A 19752-nucleotide genomic window follows, 5' to 3' on the forward strand; every position below is an offset into this window, starting at 1 on the left:
CTCATTTGTTTTGTTTCTAAAATTCCTCATATGAGTGAGATCATATGGTATTTGTCTTTCTCTGACTCATTTATAAACTTCTAGGATTCTTAACAGATTAGGAGAGAATTCACTGTGAAGCAAATCAAACTTCAGATTGGAAAGATTCAACTATGCATTGGGTAGGACTCTTGCGCTATGTTATATGGTCATATAATTTTGTAAATTTTGCAAGAATAAGACATTTTAATTGCAGTCAGTAGAGTACTTGCCTCTGTCACATTTCCCTTTGTGTCAGGAGCGCTTGTGAAATGGATATTTTATATTAGTAATTTGGGATTTCTCTATTTTTCAAAGAAATCTAAGAAGTCTGTGAGCCTCAGACGCTACAAAAACTGGATTTACCCCTACTTAAGATGTCTGTACTTTCCTTCTTTGGATACCTGTAAACATAAGAAGATACTAAACTAGTTCATCCCACCATAACCGTAATAGCAGAAATTGGAATGAAAAACCTGCCTAGCCTCCTTTTCATCCAAAGGTTCTTCTTTCCTTTATACTAGGAACGTTCGTTGTGCAGATTCTGTGGACCAATATTTGTATCCAGACAGCAATTATAACCCTAAATGGAATAATAAGAATTGAGAATTGTATTTCTTTGGTTAATAGTCTGGGTTGCAGTATCTAGGAAAATACAGTATCCATGGCAACTTGATGTTCAACTTGTAACTTTTGAACACTTTGCCTTTTTCTTTGCATTGTTATGATTTATAATCACACTAATGACCTCCCAGTCAGGCATTTTCTGGCCATTAACGACAGGCTCGATTAAAGGCCCCTAGCTTCACCTGATACCACCAGTGCTCTCCATTGGTCATTAATGCCAAGAAAATATCCAGTTTGAAGGTCATTATTGCTTAAATAGTAACTTGGAAAGTTATGCAAGGCTAGCAATTAGGTCGTTCTTTAGACTATTTTAGAAAGTCTGAATAAACACCAGGATCAGACAAAACAACAATAATAATGAAAGTCCAGGCCACTGATGAAACTCAAGAAAAGGTAAAAATTTCTCTTCAGGTTGTTGGCCTTTTAAAAATAGCTTTGAGACTTTAATGATGTGAGAGCTATATACAGTCTGGAATTATTAACTTGCTTACTCTTTCTCATCTCCTATTAAGATTCCACCCACTCTTCTAGGAACTGTCTGCCCCAGAATGCATTTCCTGCTGTGTTAATTACCTTGCAGAGTCAGGACTATCACTGGCCTGTTTATGTTAATTGCCCTTGGTGGTTTTACAAGTGAGAAGAAGAGAACCAAAAATTAATTTGGAAAGCTCTCGAGTTCTACTGTGAACAATCAATTGGGTTCATGTTTTAAAAATTTAAAAGCCATTTAGGGTGTGTTGTTTTTCCTCTACAAACAGCATTCACTGTAACAAGAAGGGGAAGGGGCCATTTTGGCCACAATATACATTTTGTCCCTTTTGGTCTCATGGCACCTATTTATCCACTTCACTGAAAAACCTCTAAGCTGACCCCCACATTTCTCTTCCCCAAAGAAAAAATGTTTATAAGCTGCTCCTCCTCCTAAAAATGAAAACCTTCTATACTTTGCGACCTTGATAGCAATTCTGTCTTATCCCTCCTGCAAAGGCAAGCTCATGAAAACGATGCGCTGTGGTCATCATCACGTACTTTACTTTTCATTCCTCAGTCTGCTAGAATCTGTTCACCGCCCTTACCATTCTGAAACATCACTTCAACTAATGCTACCAGAGGTATCCTGACAATCAAATTGGATTGACACCCTTACTTCTTATCTGAACTCTTAGATCCACTTTCAACACTCCATATAACTTCAAAACGTTTTTGTTAAATCACAAACCTGTATTTTATATTATAGTTTCACTCCCCTTACAAAATTCTCTGTGTAATCCCATTTTGGTCATCTTTTAAATGCTATTGTCTATAGGACTCCATCAATTCTCCTCTCCTTACTTCATATACTTTCCTGGGAGATTTATCTTAACTTCAAGGGTTAAAAGGCCATCTGTATTCTAACAATACACTAACTGAACCCCAGCTGTTTTCCTGTGACCTAGCCCTATATATTCTTTCATTTCCTATATATATCCACTTGATTTTTCATTATGAATTTAGTATCCATTATTCTAAAATTGTTTTTAATGCATATTACCTTTTCCCTTAAATAGTGTTTCCTTCCATCCAGTCAATAAAATTAGAAATACAGAAATTATTCCCCATTTTTCCTTTTCTACCACTCTCATATTCAATCTCCAAACCTATAAGTTCTACCTTATTAACATTTCAGTAATCTATTCCCTCCAAGATACTAGGCCACAGATACTACTTTAGTCTTACTTCTCCCTAGACATGATGTTTCCACTATACACACTCAATTCATTCTCAAATACAGTTCTCTTAAAAGCATAAACTCATCATGTTTTTCTTCTGTATAAAATGTTTTAGTGACTTCACCTTTCCCCTTAACAATAACATTTGAAATTCTTATCATTGTTTAAAGGATAGGTCAAACAGTAGAATATAAGCTCCATGAGAACAAATTCCATTATCCTTTATTCATAATTTTATTCCCAATCTAGATCTAACTGGACCTCACACCAAGTAGAGCCTAAATGGCTGAAAGGCCTTCAAACAGGCCCTTGATTATTTTATCTTCCTAGGGAGGATGACGGATAGGGGTGTCTGGGGGAGGGTGTGTGTGGAGGAGGGGGTGTGTAGAGGAAGGGGTGTGTGAGGGAGGGAGTGTTATGGAGGAGGGTGGGGGGGTGGGAATTAGCAAGAATTTCTGTTCCCTTCAAGGTCCTTCTAGTTGGACTAAGATCAAATTGACATGAGACAGATTGACAGGAGAAAATCAAATTTAATAGAGTACACATGGGGAATCCACACAGATGTGGAAATTCCAAAGACAGTCAGGCAAAATGAGGTATATATGTCATCCTGAGCCAAGGAGAAGGCAGTAGGGGTCTGAGACTTCAGAGGAAAGGAATACAATTTATAGGAGGATGAAAAAGAGTAAATGTTTGATAAACAGATGTTTGGTAAGCTACTCTAACAATGGAGTAAAGAGAGAACTTTGATCAAAATGGCCTTGCTAAGTTCCTCCATGTCTAGCATACCTAGTTCATACCATAATGTAGTTATTAATGGTGATAGCTCCCTTCCTGGAGCAGGTCCCCTATCTAAATTCTTTTGAGGCAGTTAAGAAGGAGATAAAGAGCTTTACCTGAACCTGCTGGGGTTTGATTGTTCTTTAACTCTAAAAATAGTCTTCATGCCAAAGAGGCCCATGTTAGGGCAGCCTGCAGTTGGATGTTACACTGGCTTACTCGTCTATCTCATCCCTTGACAAGCCTCTAATTATACCTAATTTTCTAGCCATTTTGAACTCCTACGACTGAGGTTCCCTGCCATTTGGGTAATACTTTTGGGTTTTGCCTCCTTTGCTTCAATTAGTCTATCTATTGGCTCTGACTGCAAATGTTTATCCACCTTTTCAGGTTTACATAATAAATAATACATCTGGATACATGTGTTTGTCTGGTGTACCTATAAAATCAGTAGAGATTTTCTACATTTAATTACACATTTAATTAAATGTGATCAGCACATTTTTTCTTTAAATACAAAGGGTAGAATTGAAAATAATACATTCTTACTAGCTGATCATTGTATTGTGAAATTTTATTTGAGACACACACACACGATGTATGTGTGAACTGCATTGTAAAGTGGAATGTCCTTTATATAATGGACCAGGTCAAAAGGTTTTAAGAAGCCTAAACTAGATCAAAATGTCTTGAAAAATAGGAGCTGGATCTATACAACATTTTAGCTCTGGCATAGAGCCTTTTGTTAAGCATATATTAATTGCTGAAAAACATTTTGAAATTACCGTCCCTCAAAAAGCATGACTTCCAGAGCTTCTGAGTATCATCATAGTGTAGGGCTCAGGCACTTAAAATTTATAATACTGTGTTTGGGTTCTCAACTGTGGTAAACAGAAAAGTGGTCCCCTAAATATGTTCACATCCTAATCCCTAGAATTTGTGAAATATTACCTTACATGGCAATAGGAAATTTGCATATGTGATTAAGTTAAGGGTCTTGAGATAGAAAGATTATCCTAAATTATCCAGGTAAAACCAATATGATCACAAAGGTCTTTATAAGAAAGAGGCAAGAGGGTCATAATCAGAGAGAATATGTGATGATAGAGTAGAAGTTGTAGTTATGTACCTTGAAGATGAAGGAAGGGGTCAGGGGCCAAGGAATGAAGGTGGCCTCTATAAGCTGGAAAAAGCAATGAAATGGATTCTTCCTTAAAGTCTTGGGAAGAAACTCGCCCTGACAACACCTTGATTTTAGCCTGTAAGATCTAGTTCGGGCTTCTGATCTCCAGAACGGTAGGAGAATAAGTATTGTATTGTTTTTAAATAACTAAGTGTATGGTAATGTTTTACAGCAGCAATAGGAAATCTTGTTCAAAGGAACACCTCTGCACATTGTATATTCTTCCATTTTTGGAAGTGGTAAAGAGTCTAGAATCTGACCATAACTTCCAAAACAATATTTTCTATTCTTTAAAAAATTTTTCTAACATTTATTCATTTTTTGAGAGACAGAGTCAGAGTGCTAGTGGGGGAGGGGCAGATAGAGAGGGAGACACAGAATCTGAAGCAAGCTCCAGGCTCTGAGCTGTCAGTGCAGAGCCCAACGCGGGGCTCGAACCCACAAACTGTGAGATCATGACCTGAGCCGAAGTTGGATGCTCAACTGACTGAGCCACCCAGGCACCCCAATATTTTCTTTTCTTTAGAGTATGTAGCAACAGGACTTCTGGCTGCTGCGTCTGGTTTCCCTAGACCTTACTTTTAATGCCATTGTTATGTATTTCCAAAGGACAGGTAGACCCTGAAGAGGAGGAGAGGATATTTATATTACTATTTACTCACATTACCTAGCACATTATGTTGAATATCAAAACACCAATTAATATTTATTGATTGATTCTGTTTTTATGATTTTGACTCATAAGGCTTCCCATATTCTCCAGGGCAATGATGTTTATGAATCCGTATATGAACAAAACCTTAGAGTTTCAAATTTTGGAATCGGTGTCTTTGTTATTCTCAAAGCATTTGTTATATAACATGTCTAATCATTACCATGAGTTTAATGCATGCATGTGAAGAAGAGCATAATTTGCCACCCCAAAATATGCCCTTTGGCATAAGAGTTATCTTGAGATGGTTATTTTTAAGGAACAGCAGACCTAAGCTGGTAGAAGTTACCCTTTTGTAAGAGTCATTTACATTAATAAGGGAAATCTCCATTTGTCAGGGTGTCTTCCTCTCTGTACTAGGAAAGGAAGAAGACAGAATCTCTAGAAACTCTTATCAGTGAAGATAAGAGAAACTTAAATCTGCATGACAACCATACGTTACTGTGATTTGCCTGAAAACCTCCCATAACTTGCTCTCTATACCCCAACATCTTTTGTCTTTAGCTGGAGGTGGTATTTAAGGTGATGGCTTGGGCCATTTCAAGGAGTTATTCAGTTTTCCTGGGTCTCTCCTTTTTATACAGGAGGTATACATGTTTAAATTCTGTTTTTCTCCTGTTATTCTTTCATTATGGAGGTGTCTTAGCCAAGAACCTAGGAGGGTAGAAGGAAAACTATTTGTCCTCCTCTACACATATATGATGTCTGTTCTTTTTAGTATTTGAATTCTGATTTAATCTATAGCCATTCTGTCTTTGTAATGCCAAGAGGCTCTCAGTTCTGATCTGTGGGCAGAAGATTATCTTAAATAAATGCTTAAAGAAGCATATTTATGAGATAAGCACCACTCATGGAGAAGAGTAATGGTGAAATGAAAATCCGTACTTGGCAAGTGCCATTCATATGGAAGGACTCTGGTCTATAGCTTAGAATATCAGTGGACATTCCTTCAACCACGTGTATGCAGGCTAATATGTGAGTAGGATAACAAGTTCATGTTTTCTCTTTATTACAAGCTTCATTAATATATGCTCCCATAGACTACAAATATCTTATCATTTAAAACATTTTTCTTTGTTACCTGATTGTTTTTATTTATGCATGGGTATTGCTGTTTTCTCAATCTATAAGAATCCATAATTTTGTCTGAGGTATTCATCATATATCTTTTTAGCCAGGCCATTACTGGGTTCTCATCCCAGGACTGAAAAGCAGTGATGTAAATCAAGCTTTATACCTCTTAACCTTGAGACAAGGAGGTTTTTCTTCTCATCTTCAATCTTTTCTCTCACAGCTAATGCAGTCTTTTCAAGGAACAGATCAGGAAATCTGCCATTTTGAATGTCACTCGTGAGGTTACAATAATTTGCAGTTCTTGCTGATGTGTAGCTTAGTGATATATCTATATATGGAACGTGTTTATGTGATTCCTGAAAGCCTAAACAATGTCCATTTGCTTGGGTTTAGGAATTGAATTTGGAATATCTGATTGGTCTTTCTCATAATAAAGATTTGAGCCCCTGCTCAAAAAAGAATGCAAAGCAAAAAGTAATATTTGCTGAAATAAAGGCTTGGTTGACCTTTTGACTTCATATTAAAACTGTGTGAGCCCTCTAATTGCTCTGCTAGAATTTCTGGCGTAGGTTATATCAATACATTATCCCAATATTGTTTGTTGTCCTATGCTGTCTATATTTACCACTATGTTATTTTTGACATTAATGTACCACATAGAAAATAAGTAGGAAAAGAACAGGTCATTTTTGCAAATGCACTGTAATTTGTTAGCTTCTATGAATTATGTATCAGTCTGCCTGTCATTTATTAGGATTTGTAGATATAGAGAACAAATGCCTCATTAATTTTAAAATATGCTTCTCTCTCCTTATTCTTTACCATAAGTTCTTAACATTTAAAGCAGTGACAATAAGACCAGATCATGGACAATTAAAACAAACACTTATTTAGGTCATTGACCAGTTTCATATAAGCACTGAACTCTGATTTAGGAATCCTGGGTCCTAGTTTAGGCCTGTTGTTATTAACCAGACATCATTCCTGGGACTTCTGGGTATTCTTGCTTGGCCCTAGTTTGCACAGGCGAAAAGTAAAATATTAAATCATCTCTCTTTTTTTTCTTTCTTTTTTTCAGTTTTTATTTAAATTCTAGTTAGTTAACATATTGTGTAATATTAGTTTCAGGAGTAGAATTTAGTGATTCATCACTTACCTTCAACACTCAGTGCTCATCTCAAGTGCTTTCGTTAACAACCATCACCCATTTAGCCAAGCACCCTGACCACTTCCTGCCCCCCCACCAGCAACCCTCAGTTTGTTCTCTGCAGTTAAGAGTCTGTTTTATGGTTTGCCTCTCTCTTCCCCCCCGCCCATATGTTCATCTGTTTTTGTTTCTTAAATTCCACATATGAGTGAAAACACGTGGTATTTGTCTTTCTCTGGCTGACTTATTTCGCTTAGCATAATACACTCAAGCTCTATCCACATCCTTGTAAATGACAAGATTTCATTATTTTTGATAGCTGAGTAATATTCCATTGTGTGTGTGTGTGTTTGTGTGTGTGTGTGTGTGAATGTGTATATACCACATCTTTTTTTTAAATATGAAATTTATTGTCAAATTGGTTTCCATACAACACCCAGTGCTCATCCTAACAGGTGCCCTCCCCAAGACCCAACACCCAACACCCACCCACCCCTCCCTCCCACGCCCCATCAACCTTCAGTTTGTTCTCAGTTTTTAAGAGTCTCTTATGTTTTGGCTCCCTCCCTCTCTAACCTTTCTTTTTTTTTTCCTTCCCCTCCCCCATGGTCTTCTGGTAAGTTTCTCAGGATCTACATAAGAGTGAAAACTTATGGTATCTGTCTTTCTCTGTATGACTTATTTCACTTAGCATAACACTCTCCAGTTCCGTCCATGTTGCTACAAAAGGCCATATTTCATTCTTTCTCATTGCCACGTAGTATTCCATTGTGCATATATACCACATCTTCTTTAAGCATTCATCAGTCGATGGACATTTGGGCCCTTTCCATAATTTGGCTGTTGTTGACAGTGCTGCTATAAACTTTGGTATACATATGCCCATACAAATTTGTATTCTCTTTTGGGTAAATACCTAGCAGTACAGTTAACTGGGTTATAGGGTATTTCTATTTTTAACTTTTCAAGAAACCTCCATACTGTTTTCCAGAGCATTTGTACCAGTGTGCATTCTCACCAACAGTGTAGGAAGGTTTCCCTTTCTCCTCATCCTCATCAACATCTGTCATTTCCTGTGTTGTTAATTTTAGCCATTCTTACAGATGTAAGGTGATATCTCATTGTAGTTTTGATTTGTGTTTCCCCTGATGATAACTGATGTTGAACATTTTTTTCACGTGTTTGTTAGTCATCTGGATGTTTTCTTTGGAAAAGTGTCTATTCGCATCTTTTGCCCATTTTTAACTGGATTATTTGTTTTTTGGGTGTTGAGTTTGTTAGGTTCTTTATAGATTTTGGATAATAACTCTTGTCCAATATGTCGTTGGCAGATATCTTCTCCTAGCCTGAAGGTTGCCTTTTAGTTTTGTTGATTGTTTCCTTTGCTGTGCGGAAGTTTGTATTTTGATGAGGTGCCAATGGTTCATTTTTGCTTTTGTTTCCCTCGCCTCAGGAGATGTGTCTGGTAAGAAGTGGCGATGGCCAATGACAAAGAGGTTGCTGCTTGTGTTCTCCTGTAGGATTTTGATGATTTCCTGCCTCACATTTAGATCTTTCATCCATGTTAATGTATATTTGTGTATGGCGTAAGAAAGTGGTCCAGGTTCATTCTTCTGCATGCTGCTGTCCAGTTTTCCTAGCACCATTTGTTGAAGAGACTATCTTTTTTTCCATTGGATATTCTTTCATGCTTTGTCAAGATTAGTTGACCATATAGTTGTGAGTCCATTTCTGGGTTTTCTACTCTATTTCCAATGATCTATGTGTCCATTTTTGTGCCAGTACTATACGCTCTTTATGATTACTGCTTTGTAACATAGCTTGAAGTCTGGAATTGTGATGCCTCCAGCTCAGATTTGCTTTTCTTTTCAAAGATCACTTTGGCTAGTCAGGGTTTTTTGTGGTTCCATACACATTTTAGGATTGTTTGTTCAAGCTCTATGAAAATTGATGGTGGTATTTTGACAGGGATTGTGCTGAAAGTATACATTACTTTGGGTAATATGGGCATTTTAACAATATTTGTTCTTCCAATCCATGAGCGTGGAATGTTTTTCCATTTCTTTGTGTCTTCTTCAATTTCTCTCATAAACATTCCATAGTTTTCAGAGTACAGATCTTTTATCTCTTTGGTTAGGTATAGTCCTAGATATCTTATGGGTTTTGGTGCAATTGTAAATGGAATTGCTTCCTTGATTTCTTTTTCTGCTGCTTCATTATTGGTGTATAGAAATGCAGCAGATTTCCGTATGTTGGTTTTGTATCCTGTGACTTTACTGAATTCATGTAGTAGTTCTAGCATCTAGCAATTTTTTGGTGGAGTCTTTTCAGACTTTCTACATGGAGTACATATTGTCTGCGAATAGTGAAAGTTTGACTTCCCACTTGCCAGCGTGGATGCCTTTTATTTCTTTTTGTTATCTGATTGTTGAGGCTGGGACTCCCAGTAATATGTTTAAATAACAGTTTTAAGAGTGTTCCTGACTATAGAGGAAAACTCTCAGTTTTTCCCCATTGAGGATGATATTAGCCATGGGTCTTTCATATATGGACTTTATGACATTGAAGTATGTTCTCTCTATCCCTACTTTGTTGAGAGTTTTTGTCAAGAATCGATGTTGTACTTCGTTAAATGCTTTTTCTGCATCTATTGAGAGGATCATATGGTTCTTATCCTTTTTTTTATTAATGTGGTGCATCACATTGATTGATTTGCAAATATTGGACCACTCTTGAAGCCCAGAAATAAATCCCACTAGATCATAGTAAATGGTTCTTTTAATGTACTGTTGGATTCAATCTACTGGTCTTTTGTTGGGAATTTTTGCATGCATGTTCATCAGGGAAATTGGCCTGTAATTCTCTTTTTTGTTGGCCTCATGGAATGAATTTGGAAGTTTTCCTTCCATTTCTATTTTTTGGACCAGTTCAAGAAGAAATAGGTATTAACTCTTTGTTACATATTTGGTAGAATACCTCTGGGAAGCCATCTGGCCCTGGACTTTTGTTTGTTGGGAGCTTTTTGATTACTGATTCAATTTCTTCACTGGTTATGGATATGTTCAGATTTTTTATTTATTCCTGTTTAAGTTTTGGTAGTTTATATGTTTTTAGGAATGTATCCATTTCATCCAGATTGCCCAATTTGTTGGCATATAATTTTTCATAATATTCTCCCTAATGGCTTATATTTCTGTGGTGTTGGTTGTGATCTCCCCTCTCTTATTCATGATTTTATTTATTTGGGTCCTTTCTCTTTTCTTTTTGATAAGTCTGGCTAGGAGTTAATCAATTTTATTAATTCTTTCAGCTCCTATTTTCATTGATCTGTTCTACTGGTTGTTGTTGTTGCTGTTGTTTCTATCTCATTTATTTCTGCTCTAATCTTTATTATTTCCCTTCTTTAGGCTGTAGGCTTTATTTGTTGTTTTTTTTCTAGCTCCTTTAGGTGTAAGTTTAGGTTGTGTATTTGAGATTTTTCTTGCTTCTTGAGGTAGACTTGTATTGCTATATACTTCCCTCTTATGACTGCTTGTATTGCCATATGCTTCCCGCTTATGGCTGCTTTTGCTGCATCCCAAAGGTTTTGGACTTGTGTTTTCACTTTCATTTGTTTCTATGAATTTTTTATTTCTTTTTTAATTTCCTGGTTGACCCATTCATTCTTTAGTAGGATGTTCTTTAACCTCCATGTATTTGTGTTCTTTCCAAGTTTTTTTCTGATGGTTGACTTCAAGTTTCATAGTGTTGTGGTCAGAAAACATGAATGGTATGTCTCAATCATTTTGTACTTTCTGAGGTCTTATTTGTGACCCAGTATGTGATCTATTCTGGATAATGTTCCATGTTTACTTGAAAAGAATATGTACTTCTGCTGCTTTTGGATAAAATGTTCTGAATATGTCTGTTAAGCCCATCCAGTCCAGTGTGTCATTCAAAACCATTATTTCCTTGTTGGTTTTCTGCTTAGATGATCTGTTTATTGACGTAAGGTGTTAAAGTCCCTTACTATTATTGTATTATTATCAGTGAGTTCCTTTATGTTTGTTATTAATTGTTTTATATATTTCGGTATTTGGAGGCATAAATATTTACAGTTGTTAGATCTTCTTGTTGGATAGATCCCTTGGTCATCTCTAATTGACATCATGCAGTGTAGCACGAAGCACATAAGCTTTGAAGACAGATTTGCATTTCAACCTTTTTCTAACATGTATTAGTGGCATGAACTTGAATAATTTTTTTCCTTTTTGAGCATAAATTTCCTCATCTGTAAAATGTGGCTAATATATACATTTATCATTAAAAGAAGTAAATAAAAATGAGATACAGGATTATTGCTCATTTATGATGGATTTAATTAGGTTTGCTCTTATTATATAATGCTTTCTAGCTCATATGATAATAATGATGATAACAAACACATGTAGTGATGACTATTTGCCAAGCCCTAGCGAAGTAATTTACATACATTGTCACTTAATCCTCATGACAATCGGGTGAAGTAGTAACTATTATTATACCCATTTTGCAAATGAGGGAACTAGGAGCCTGAAAGCATAAGTTAATTATCCGGGTTTACTCAACTGGTAAATGGCAGAGCTGGGGCTTTGCACATTCAAAATCTGGATCGTGAGGCCATGCTCTTAGTTATGCTTTGTTGACAATCATGAAACAGTACTACCACATATTATGACACACATTGTTTCTAATTTTTAATTATATTAGAACATGATTCAAAAATAAGGCAAAAGACTTTGCTTTTGGATTCAGCTTGTCAATCACTAGCTGCAACATGTAACAACTCTGAACCACTCTCTCCATTAAAAAATCATAATGCTATTTACTCTCTCAACTTCACAGTTCTATTTAAATAAAATGAGAGAGATATTATGTAAAATGATTTTGTGGGTTTTAAAGCATATCCAAATAATAGAATTTGCATCTTCAATCTTGAAATCACAGTTTTACAACTCAATAAGTAAGTAAGTAAATAAATAGCTCTCATTTCCTCCTTAATTGTTATAACCCTATCAGTAGCAATACAGCACAAAGAAGTTGACTGCATAAGGGTGAGGAAATGAACATGAAGTTATCATCTAGATTTTGTGGAACTATATTTGTATCATCTCATTTAATATCGATAAGAATGTTGCCAGGTCTGTAGTCTCCATCTAGAGAAGATCGCTTGTCAGAGTTGATCAACTAGGAAGGAAGCGACTCAGGATTTGCACTCAAATCCCCGCTTTTTACCCAAACGATCTACCACTGCTCTGTCAATAGCATGTCCTGCTCCCTGGCCTCAGGCCCTGAGTTTGGCCAAGAAAGAATGCGGACCCAAACTCTTAAACAAGCAATGATAGCAATTTTCAGGGAAAGTATACTCTCAAGATGGGAGAGCAGACTGGCCCCAGAAGTGGCAGCTGCACCGGGGGGTCAGTGTTGTCTTTTCTTTTTATGTTTGTATAGGTTATAGGTCATAGCTAGGGCAGTTTCTGACTAAGGTTGCAGCCAATTATCTAAGGGACTCTCACCTTTTGGAGGGGGAGTTTTGGGCCCTAGAAAATCCTAATCAGAAATGTCATGGCAGCCATTCTCTGTTGGGGGGGGGGGGTTGGTTAAAACCACAATGTAAATGCATTATAATGAAGCTATAGGCTACTGTAGGGCAGTGGTCATTGGGAAGATTGCATGCACATCCCCCTGGGGTCCGTCCTGGCTGTTTGGAACTTGGCTTCTGCCCTTTTATTGGAAAGCGCTTATTCCCTGCTCATATCTAGCCATCTGCCTACTCTATCAGCTCTGAGACAAACTCAGAAGATTATGGTGTTAAAGTTAACTTTAAGAAAAATTTTCGAGAACAAACTGGAATAAATTTTTGCCCATTAAACTTAACTATTTTTTTCTTAAAATGCTTTTTAGGTGAGTTGGATGTTTCTTTTATTTTTTTTAATATTTATTTATCTATTTTGAGAGAGAGAGTGAGAGTGTGAGCAGGGGAGAGGGAGACAGAGAATCCCAAGCAGGCTTCACATGGTCAACACAGAAGCCAGTGCGGGGTTCGATCTCACAAACCACGAGATCATGACCTGAGCTGAAATCAAGAGTAAGACTTTTAACCCACTGAGCCACCCAGGCACCCCAGGAGTTGGATGTTTCTCATTTTACATTATAAGCAATAATAAAACAAAACAAAATTCAAAGAGGAAAAGATTTTTTTAAACATTCCACAAATTTTCAGCATGCTTCTAGCTAAGAAATGTTATGGAACTGGTTCCTCAGTTTTTCCCAACATTTATGATACTCTGATGCTTACTATTAAAACTAAAGGAAGGAAGACAGAGCATATTCAGTAAGAAGGAGAGTTAGAGAGGCTGGAAAAAGAATGAGCAGTAAAAAAAAGTTAGATGAAGCAAAGAATAAAAGAAAGAATATGCAAGTGATCAAAACAATTGTATTTAAAGAAAGTTGTTTCTTTTGATGTTTTTTAGAAGCTTAACAAGCTTTTCCTTTTAGACTGTAAAATTGTCTGACTGTGGAAGTTGTAAGAATAGGAGCAAGATGAATATAAGACTCATCTGCCCTTTCTCCCTTGTTGTTAAGAAGTTTTGATAACTTTATGAAAGTTATTGGATTTAGATGGTAGATTTCTTGCTCAGGGACTTGTACTTCAAAGACTATGTTAGGATAATGACTGCATACCAGAAAAGAAAATGTGACATGATAGAAAAATAGAATCAACTGATTCTTTGAAATGCATTGAATACAGTCCCTGTTTCAACCTGCTTGTTGCTTCTTATTTGATTGTTAATAGAACTTGACAAATAAGTGAAAAATATCAAGCTTCATTTGGGATCCAATTTGTAGTGCAAGGGACTGCCATAAAAAAATGGTCACTCACTTTGTAAGAATTCTTTAGTTTTGGCAAAAGTATTCTGGGACACCTCTAGACCACTAGCAAATGCTTGAGATCTGCTAGGAAGCATAATTTATAACGTAAAAGGTACAGTCAAGGAAGGAATCAAAAGGCATAATTGACAAATTTGGGAAAATTGAAAGCCAAAGTCACTGCAGAACATGAGTAAAGACTGACTCGTTGGGCACACATCTGCACACGTCTCATCACGGAAACCTCAGTTCTTACGTCTTTGACACCTCACCTCCTTCAAGAGTCTACTTAGTTGCAGGCTAAAGCTAGCAGGTTGAACCATGTGATGTCACTAATATTTGATACATTTTAACCTACAAAATAGTCAATTCTGTATTCCACATACTGGATAGGGTTAAGCTTGCATATAGAAAGAAGTTTGGGGGCACCTGGGTGGCTCAGTTGATTGAGCGTCAGACTTCGGCTCAGGTCGTGATCTTGCAGTTCGTGCGTTCAAGCCCCACATCAGGCAGCAGCTGTCAGCCTGTCGGGACAGAGCCTGCTTTGGATCCTCTGTCCCTTCTCTGCTCCTCCCTCACATGCACTTTCTCAAAAATAAATAAATATATATATTTTTAAAAGAAAGTATGTTTGATTTTAGTTCTGAACAGGTAGGAGGGCAGAGGTAAAGACAACCCACACTTACTTAAAATAGAAAGGTGTTACTTTAGGGGCGCCTGGGTGGCTCAGCCGGTTAAGAATGGGACTTCGGCCCAGGTCCTGATCTCGCACCCCATGAGTTCAAACCCCACATCAGGCTCTGTGCTGACAGCTCAGAGCCTGGAGCCTGCTTCGGATTCTGTGTCTCCCTCTCTCTCTGCCCCTACTCCACTCGTGCTCTCTCTCTCTCTCTCTCTCTCAAAAATAAATAAACGTTAAAAAAATTTTTTTGAAGAAATAAAGGTGTTAGTGTACGAAAAGAAAAGGTATAATCCAAGAAAAGGTGAACCACTATTTTCCCCTGTTGTATGAAAAAAAGAAACACTTCAATGTGGGGATTCTTTACATAACAATAAAAGCAAAATTCACGACACTTGAAACACCCTTGCTGAGGATTCACTGAGTCTATGCCAACCACAGCAGGTTTTTAGGAAGGAATGATTAGTTAGTTATCATAGTCTATTTAAATCAAGTCTGTTCTCTTTACAAAAAATGTGCACATTCTAACTTCATTTTAGATAGCTGGCCTATAGGAACTGAAAAAGAGAATGTAATTGTTTGGTGGTAACAGTAAGTGACCAGAAGTAACCATCTGCAAAAAAACACACTTTTGCTTAAGGAAATGTGCCTCAGGGAGATACCACAGCATATCCAATCCCATTGCAGGACTCAAGATGAAGGGTTTGCTTTCTTTCAGAGTCTGTCCTACTTAAAAAGTATAATTGAAGAGACTAGCTGCCAAGTTGCAAGGCCCAAAAGAACAGTTATACCACTCAACCAAAATGTTTGTTAGCACTAGGAACGACTTCTAGGTTTAATCCTCCAAAAGGATGCTAAACCATAGTTTATGGAAAACATGAGAAATGGGATACAAGGCAACACATGCTACTTTGATTATCACAGACACAATAAATGGGTTAATTTTACTTTGAAAGCTTCCTGCGGCACATTCTGCATCGACTACTTTGAATTCCAGCCATCTTTGCCTATCAGCTTTGGAAGCTCTCAGGGCTATGGCCATTTGTTCAGATTAGGTCTGTCTTCAGTAGATAAGTCTCTCAGGTAATTTGAAGCACAAGGGGAAAATGTCGTGCTTTTGATGGTCTGAAAGTAGGAAATATCTCTTGCCCAATTAATTAATGCCTTTCTTTTAAATTTCCTATTTGAGATTTGTCTTATGTTCTCAGACGTGTAGACTCCAATGGGCAGCTTAAAGATGTTTTTCCCCTTTGTGTTTGGAAGGAAACACATCAGTGGAGAAAGCCGTACCTTTTGCTAAATGAATATCAGGTAAGCGTTTATGTCTGTGGTACAAGTATACTGGTTAAGACCCTGGTCTCGGGGCAATTAAATTCAGGCTGCTGTTCCCCACCTCGATTTGCTACTTGTTTAAACTCTCCAAACCATAATTCATTCCCCTGAGAGAGAAGCGATAGTAACACCTTCATGGAAACTTTATAAAGAATAAAGATTGTAAATGTAAAATGATTAGTATAGTACCTGACCCTTAGAAATGTGTGTTGTTACTTTTCGTCACATTTATCAGGGCTTTTCTCTTACCTCCATCAGGCCAAAGTTAACTCTCCCAGAAGGAGAGACAAAGAAAGGTTGAATGGATTTTTTAAGGATTGAGAATTTATTTCAAATAAGCTGTTTTAAATGGAAATGAGACTGTTTGAATCAGAAGAAACTTAAGTTTCCCCCACTAGCTCATGAGGTAGAGGGAAAAAAGAGGAGAACTGCAAAACATTAGAGTTCTACTTTATTAGCACATCTAAGTGTGTCCATGGAACTCTTTCACATAAAGGGACTTTGTGTTATTTATTCACAAAATATTTACAGACGTTTCTGCATGTTCACGTGACAATTCTAGGTGCAATGAAAAGTAGGCTCAAAGATGGTCTCAGAGGTCATGTTCTAGCTAGGTGATAAGACATGTACACACTGCCCCATCCAAATTATTTATTTATTTGTTTATTTGAGAGAGAGGGAGGGTGGGGGAGGGGCAGGGGGACAGAAAACTGGTAAGAGAGGATCTTAAGCAGGGTCCACACTCAGCATGGAGTGGGTGCGCAGCTCAGTCTCACCACCATGAAAATATAACCTGAGCAGAAATCAAGAGTCTGCTGCTTGACAGACTGAGCCCGCCGCCCCCAAGCATCCCTCCCCCATCCAAATTAAAATATAAACGGAAAGAAGGACATAACTTCAATACAGAAAAAGCACCAACATCAGAAACTAACATGAAACAATTATTCAAAGAACTATGGTATTCCTCGGAAAATAGTAAGCACTATAATTTTAACCTTAAAACAAGTTTTAATGCAGAGAGTGCTGCAGGACTGACTATATAGCTTGGGAGCCAAATACAAAATGAAAATGTGGAAAATGTTACAAAAAATCATTTAGAATTTCAAGACGGCAACAGGAAAGCATTAAGCCAAGCGTGGGCCCTTCTGAGCACAAGGTCCTCTGCAGCTGTACGCGGCTCACACACACAGAGCAGACCCAGCATTAAGCAAACTTCAGAAATGAAGGTAAGATTTGGTTAGCTAGAGTGGATGGGGGAATGAGACATTTCAGGTAGGGGAGTACTGACAGTTTGAGTCCCTCAAGAAGTAGGCACTGAAAAAAAAAAAAAATGTTAGGTGTAACAAGAATTGGTGTTTGTTTTCGGCTTTTTTTAATTAACTGATTTTTTTAAGGCAGAGGGATGAAGATAATGCCTGTGAAAGATAAAGTGGGAGGAAGCAGGATTGAATAGGGAAGCCCTTCCCATTGTGAACAGCTGACTATGGAAAGAAAGGGGAGAGAAGGAAAAATGGGGCAAGAACCTCTGACGGTAATTCCAATCTGATAGTCTCACCCAAACAAGTTGGTTGGAAAGGGCCACGCCTTAGTAGCTCTGCCGTGTTTAGTCGTTGACTGGGAGCTTCCCAGGAAGAGCACGGCATTGACTCTTAATGCTGTGGTTGATATTGAGTGCACTGTCGTTGGACAGCTCCCACTGTCGTTGGACAGCTCCCACTGTCGTTGGAATGCTCCTCTTGCCACTGTAGAGCAAGTTCTACTGTGACAGGAGAGCTGAGCGGCACATGTGTGTAGCTGTCACACAGAACAGGAACTCAGGCTTCAAACCTTGTTTAGACTGTAATAAAACTGCCTTAGAGTTCTCCACTACTTGATGCTTTTCAAATCACTCTCCCATTCATATCTCTAGATTCATCATAAAATTACTTGTTGCCAAAGTGTTTAAAAGTAAATACATCACTCTGAGATTGCTCTGTGACTCTGTTCTAAATTTCCCAGCCATGAGGGTGACAATGGTGGGAGATGGTGCTGTTTTATTCAGAGTATCGTTTTGCCATCACCCTCATCAAACTGGACTATTCCTGAAGATTGCTTTTACATGAAATACATAAGTGAGCAAATTTCAGCTGAAAGGGAATTTAGAAATTGTCCAATCTATGTTCTTTGAAATTTTTTATTTTTCCTCTCTTTCACCTTATAATCAAAGGATCGATCTTGTGGTTGAAAATTTTTACAGTTTATCTAACACGTCATTTATTCAGTCATTTAATCATACATTTATTGGGTCTGGTATGCATCACATACTGTGCTAGAAGTTCAAGAAAAAATGATGCAAAAGAGTACAAAGCCCCTGGCTCCTGGTTGTGATTTTTACACCTTGGTTTGTGTAATGATTATTACAGAATCTGTTCAAATGAGTCCTGGGCCTCAAGTCCAGAGGTTTTATTTCGTTTATCTGAGATTTGACTCATGAATCTATACTTTTTAGGAGTTCCTCAAGGAATTTTGATGAATGTGGCTCTCAGAAATGGTAAAAGGTAGGGGCGCCTGGGTGGCTCAGTCGGTTGAGCGGCCGACTTCGCTCAGGTCACGATCTCACAGTCCGTGAGTTCGAGCCCCGCGTCGGGCTCTGTGCTGACAGCTCAGAGCCTGGAACCTGTTTCGGATTGTGTGTCTCCCTCTCTCTGACCCTCCCCCGTTCATGCTCTGTCTCTCTCTGTCTCAAAAATAAATAAACGTTAAAAAAAAAAAGAAATGGTAAAAGGTAAACTGAGGGATAGTAAGTTTTTTGACAGTTTATTTGAGCAAAAATCAGAAGCAGGTAGTGAGAAGCTGGAAGTGGTTAGAAGCATTTGCTAATAAAAGCGAGGGGAAAGACTTTTATGAGAAAGTGTGGAACAACAACAAAAGAAATTATTTGACTGGCTGTAGCTGAAACCTAGCTAGTTGGTGATTGGTTGTTCTTATCTTTTTGATTTTGTAACCTTGAGGTGTTAACAGACTTAGATTTGGGTTTGCTTACCGAGGCTGCCATGGCATTAGGGCCACATCAGTCTAATGGCTTTCTTGTTTAATTGATTTAAATGAGAATTGTTTGAATACTGTTTACTGTTGATTGAAGTAGAAATACATTTAACTGCAATTCAGTTAATACCATATGTGGTAGGCTTAATTATGGCCCCCAAAGATATTCATAACCTAATTCCTGGAAACTGGCATATGTTTCTTTGCACATGTGATTAAATCAAGGATCTTGAGATAGATTCTTTGGGATTATCAGGGTAGGCCCAATGTAATCACAAAAGTCCTTATAAGTGGGAAACAATAGAGGAATCAGAAGAGGAAAGGTTTGGGGACAGAAGCAGAGGGTTAAAGTCAGAGATGATTTCATGGTACATGCTGGCTTTGAAGGTGGAGGAACCAAGAGCCAAGAACCAGGTGGCCTCTAGAAGCTGGAAGAGATAAGGAAACAGATTCTCCCTCTATTGCCTCCAGAAGGAGGCTAGTCCCTGCCAACACCTTGATTTTGGCACAGTGGGACCAACTTCAGACTTTTGACCTCCAAAACTGTAAGATAATGTATTTATATTGTTTTAAGCCACT

This window comes from Panthera onca, chromosome D4 (assembly GCF_046562875.1).
Source record: "Panthera onca isolate mPanOnc1 chromosome D4, mPanOnc1 haplotype 2, whole genome shotgun sequence".
Lineage (NCBI taxonomy): Eukaryota > Metazoa > Chordata > Mammalia > Carnivora > Felidae > Panthera > Panthera onca.